Here is a 5,718-nt window from a genome sequence, read left to right as displayed (position 1 = left end):
CCCAGGCTAGAGTGCAGTGGCATGATCTTGGCTCACTGAAACCTCCACCTCCCGGGTTCAAGTGATTCTCATGCCTCAGCCACATGAGTAGTTGAGATTACAGGCATGTGTCACCAAGCCTGGCTAATTTTTGTATTTTCAGTAGAGATTGGCTTTCACTATGTTGGCCAGGCTGGCCTCGAACCCCAGACCTCAAGTGATCCACCCGACTCAGCCTCCCAAAGTGCTGGGATTACAGGCGTGAGTCACCGTGCCCGGCCTCTAAATGGACTTTGATTTGGCTATACCATAATGCTTCCCATACCCGTCCACATAGAATTCCTGACTTTTCATTCTCAGTACTTGAGCCTGCAAATTAGATTGAATTATTTTCCTTTCTCAGCGATCCAAGTATCTCAATTGTTCCTCCATCTCTTTATGGCTTTCCACCCCCAATAACAGGAACAAGAGCTATTTTTGTACATAATGTTTTGACAGATGGGACATGCTGAAGATGAACGTCTTCCATCATATCCCAGTACCTTCTTTAAACTTTCTCAATCAATGGTTGCACAATGTTCATTTAGACTAGTGGTAATCGGTGTTTTCCAGATTCAACTGGATGCATATTCCATAGTTTGCTTCCCAATTCAGGTTTTCGACCATAGCTCTATCCTGTGAAATGGAAACGAAAGGACATAGCCATATTTGTATTGTTCCAGATAGTTATAGTCAGAGCTGCTATCTGCTCATCCATTTTGCGGACGAAGACCACTCTCAGAAGTGTGTGTTACATTCATTGAGTTGGCTACTGTACTGCTTACTCTTGATTCTTCAGAAAGAGGTTTTGGAAAACTGAATACTGCAAGGGGCACTGGGTGGAAGTTAAAAGAGAATATTATTCTTTTGCTCTGAGAGTCTCTCAAGGCACCAAAATTATATTAGATTTTCCCTTTTGTAATATCCACTTATTAACTACCCTCCCCTCAGCAACAGTTTCACCTTTCTTCCTTGTATCATTAATTTAAATCCAAACCTTTCCCCCTAAAGCAGGTCCCACTTGTTGTCACTGGACTAGCCCATATTTTTGGTAGCAAAATGAGATATTCCAGGGTTTCCTTTTGGGGTCATTCCCAAGAGTAGGGGATCACACTGGATACATACGAAGAAAGGGTACTGTCCTTCCACGAAGCAACAAAACATTTGCATAGTCAGCCCCACCCTGGCAAAGTGCAGGGAACAGATAATCCATGCCATCAACCTCTTTGGAATTTTTGCATTTAGGTTCAAATTTATATATATATATACACACATATATATACACACATACACACACACACATATATATATATGACCTTGTTTTGGAATATTATACGATTTGGGGATTCTTTTTTTTTTTTTTTTTTTTTTTTTTTGAAATGGAGTCTCGCTATGTCACCCAGGCTGGAGTGCAGTAGTGCAATCTCAACTCACTGCAACTTCCGCCTCCCGGGTTCAAGCGGTTCTCCTGCCTCAGCCTCCCAAGTAGCTGGGATTACAGGTGCATGCCACCATGCCTGGCTAATTTTGTATTTTTAGTAGAGATGGAGTTTCACCATGTTAGCCAGGATGGTCTCAATCTCCTGACCTCGTGATCTGCCTGCCTTGGCCTCACAACGTGCTGGGATTACAGGCGTGAGCCACCATGCCTGATGTGGATTTTGGGATTCTTAATGGTAGCCCTGGTTGCAAGGACTACCAGATCCATTGTTGAAAAGGAAAATAGAGGTGAAGTAGGGAAGATCATATGCAAATACTTGTTTCATTCTTTATCTCTTTCTCCCTAATTCTACCAACAGTTATAATTATTTACCTAATGGAACTTCACCTTTAGTTCCCCTCACCTTCAGTTGCAAAACACAAAGCTGCAGGCTTATAGACTAGCCATTTGATTCTTTGTTATGCCCACCTTCTTAAACAGGTATTTTAGTTATCCATTTCAATGTCCTATTAACCCATGACTTTGAAAGTGATAAATACAAGTCCATTGAATACAATGTTATTTTGCATGTCATTGCCTATGTGAGCAGTGAACTGAGTGCCATCAGTTCACTTTACTAAGATCTAACTAATCTTCAGTTTAGATCAGTTAAAAAGGTAGAAATTGGCTGGGCATTGTGGCTCACACCTGTAATCCCAGCACAACACTTTGAGAGGCTGAGGCAGGCAGATCAATTGAGGCCAGGAGTTTGAGACCAGCCTGGCCAACACGGTGAAACCCTGTCTCTACCAAAAAAATACAAAAATTATCCGGGCGTGGTGACACACACCAGTAATCCCAGCTACTCAGGAGGCTGAGGCAGGAGAATCGCTTGAACCCGGGAGGTGGAGGTTGCAGTGGGCTGAGATTGTGCCACTGCACCCCAGTCTGGGTGACAGAATGAGCCTGTGTCTCAAAAAAGAAAAAAAAAAGAAGTTTTCCAAAATTCTGTTTCTCTCATGTCTGAGGTAGGGGAATGGGAGGGGTTGGGAGAATCTCAGTTTGCCCCTTGCTTCCTCAGAGTCTTTCTCCTGTGGGAAACTGCATCTTTCTGGCAGTGAATTTTAAACGGAAAAAGATGTAGGTTCTGAACTCAGGTATTTGCCTTTTAAAAAAATCTGGTTCTGGTCTTGCTTTTGAAGTGGATATCTAATGAATACATATTAGTTGGAATTTATCCAGTAAAGGAGCTTCTGGCTCAGGTTATGATTGGCGCATGAGAAAGAATAGTTTTTTTTTTCCCCCAGTGAAATTATTAAGAAAGGGAAAATGTAATTAATATGGTTTGGCTATGTCCCCACCCAAATCTCATCTTGAATTGTAATCCTCATGTGTCGAGGGAGGGAAGTAATTGGATTATGGGGGCAGCTCCCCCATACCCATACTGTGTGCTCACATGCTCTCTCTTGTCTGCTGCCGTGTAAGACATGCCTGCTTCCCCTTCCACCATGAATGTAGTTTCCTGAGGCCTCCCTGCCATGCGAAACTGGGGGTCAATTAAACCTCTTTTCTTTATAAATTATCCAGTCTTGGATATGTCTTTATAGCAGTATAAAGACAGACTAATACAACAATTAATTACTTTTTATCTTCATTTTAATCAATTTACAAGCAAATGGCATTAATAAATTATAATAGAGCAGAATGTGAAGATTTTTAAATAATTTAATCAATTGTGGATCATGTAGAATGAATATACATGAAGAAATATTTTATATAATTTTTGAATGTACAATTACATTTATAAAATAAAAGTGTGCAAGATTAACTTATGTTTTTAAATGTCCAGATAATGCTTACCCATGAGGGTAAGTAATTGGAAAGGGGTATGGGTGGTAGTTACATGGTTATGCTCAACTTGTAAACATTAATCAATTATCAATTTATGATTTATGCACATACTTAAACAAAAAAGAAACAAAACAAAATGAAACAAAGTGCATTCTCTGCCCTGTAGCAACTTAGGTTCTATTAGGAGGGCCAGCAAGAAAATCTCCATTTCTGTTACTCTTCCTTCCTTTTCATAGAGTCATTTTTGCATTTGGCATCATTTTCCTTCTGCTTGAAGAACTTCCTTTAACATTTCTTGTAGAGCAAGTTTGCTGATGGTGAATTATTTCGGCTCTCATATATCTAAAAACCCTTTATTTTGTCTTTGTTTTTGAAACTTTTTTTTCTTTTTTGCTAAATATTGAATTCTAGGTTGAGTTTTTTTTTCTTTCAACACTAGAGAGATATTGCAGCCACTGTTTTTCTGCTTCTGTTGCTTCTGATGAGAAACATGCTGACACCCATACCTTTCTTATTTTATGTTATGTGTCCTCCCTCAACCCCTGCTGTTCTTAAACTTTTCTTTTTCACACTGGTTTTGATCAATTTTATTTGATATGCCTTCTGTAGTTTTCTTTCTGTTTCTTGTGTTTGGGATTCATTGAGCTTCTTGGTTTATAGTTCTCATCTCATTTTGAAAGGTTTTAACCACTGATGCTTCAAATTTTTTTCTGTCGTTTCCTTTCTCCTTTCCTTCTGGGACTCCTATTAGACATACATTAGGTCACTTAAGTTGTCTTCTAGCTTAGTGATACACTGTTAATTTTTAAAAAATCTCTTTTATCTCTGTGTTTCATTGTAGATGGATTATATCATTACATGTTTAAGTTCGCTAATCTTATCTTCTGCAATCTCTGCCATGAATCCTTTCCAATGTATGTTTAGTCCAGACATTCTAGTTTTTATTTCTAGATGTTTGATTTAAAAATCTTCTATATCTTTACATATCTTTTTGAAAACATGGAATACAGCTATATTCCATTTTCCTTTTTCCATATTCCATCTGACCATTTTAATGTTCTTGTCTGTTAATTCTAATATCTGTGTCATTTCTGAGTTGACTTCAATTGATTGATGTTTTTCCCCTTATTATGGATCACATTTTCCTTCTTCTTGGCATGTCAGATAATTTTTAATTGGATTTAAGACATTGTAAGTTTTACATTGTTGGGTACTGGATATTTTTATGTCATATAAATATTCTTGAGCTGTGTTCAGGGTTGCAAATAAGCTACTTGGAAATAGTTTCAAACTTTCAGGTTTTGCTTTTCAGATTTGCTAGGAAGAACCCAAGAAATATTTAGTGTAGGGCTAATTATTCCTAACTGCTGAGGCAAGACCCTTCTGAGTCTACTACCCAACGTCCCATGAATTAGGAACTTTTTCCATTTGGCTAATAAGAGCAGGCACTATAACCAGTCCTCTGTGAGCATTGGGTACTATTGCCTGTAATATTTTCGAGTGGTTCTTTTTCTTGCCTAAAAGCGGTTCCTCCACATTGTGCTAATCAGCACTCTGGTGAATACTTGAAGGGGGTCCTCTGCAGATCTCTGGAGTTCTGCTCAGTGCGGCTTTGCAGTTCAGACCCTCTCTGGTACTCCTGTACTCTCAGCTCCATTTCCTCATTCCAGGGAGTCTCCTGGGCTCTGCCTGGATTTCCCCTCTGCTCATGCCCTGGGAACTCTCAAGGCAGTAAGCTGGGGCAACTGCAGGCCTCATGCCTTCCCTCAGGGATCACTGTCCTTCCTTGTTAATGACAAGTGCCTTGAAAACCATCGTCTAATTTTTTGGCTGTTTCAGATGGGACCATGAAATTCAGCCCCAATTACTCCATCATGGCCAGATGAGAATATTTAACTGAATCTACATGAGTTTTAAAAATGGCTGGGTGTGGTGGCTCATGCCTATAATCCCAGCACTTTGGGAGGCCGAGGTGGGTGGATCACTTTAGGTCATGGGTTCAAGACCAGCCTGGTCAACATGGTGAAACCCCGTCTCTACAAGAAATATAAAAATTAGCTGGGCATGGTGATGAGTGCCTGTAATCCCAGCTACTTGGGAGGCTGAGGCAGGAGAATTGCCTGAACCTGGGAGACGGAGGTTGCAATGAGCCGAGATCACACCAGTGGCCTCCAGCCTGGACAACAGAGCAAGACTCTATCTCCAAACAACAACAACAACGACAAAAATGAACCTTGTGTGGGCCCAATTTATTACCTATATTATGATTACATTTTATAGATTATATAATTTTATTCTAATAATGGGAGATGGATGAATCACAGTAAAATGTTTAAGGTAAAACATTTCACTGTTTTTTGGAAATAGTTTTTCTGTGTTAGTTAAAGGGAAACTGTTACCACAAGCTTACTTTATCAAGAATCAGGAAG

Source organism: Macaca mulatta, chromosome 18, assembly GCF_049350105.2.
Source record: "Macaca mulatta isolate MMU2019108-1 chromosome 18, T2T-MMU8v2.0, whole genome shotgun sequence".
NCBI classification, from domain to species: Eukaryota; Metazoa; Chordata; class Mammalia; order Primates; family Cercopithecidae; genus Macaca; species Macaca mulatta.
Note: the sequence above shows the minus strand (reverse complement) of the source record.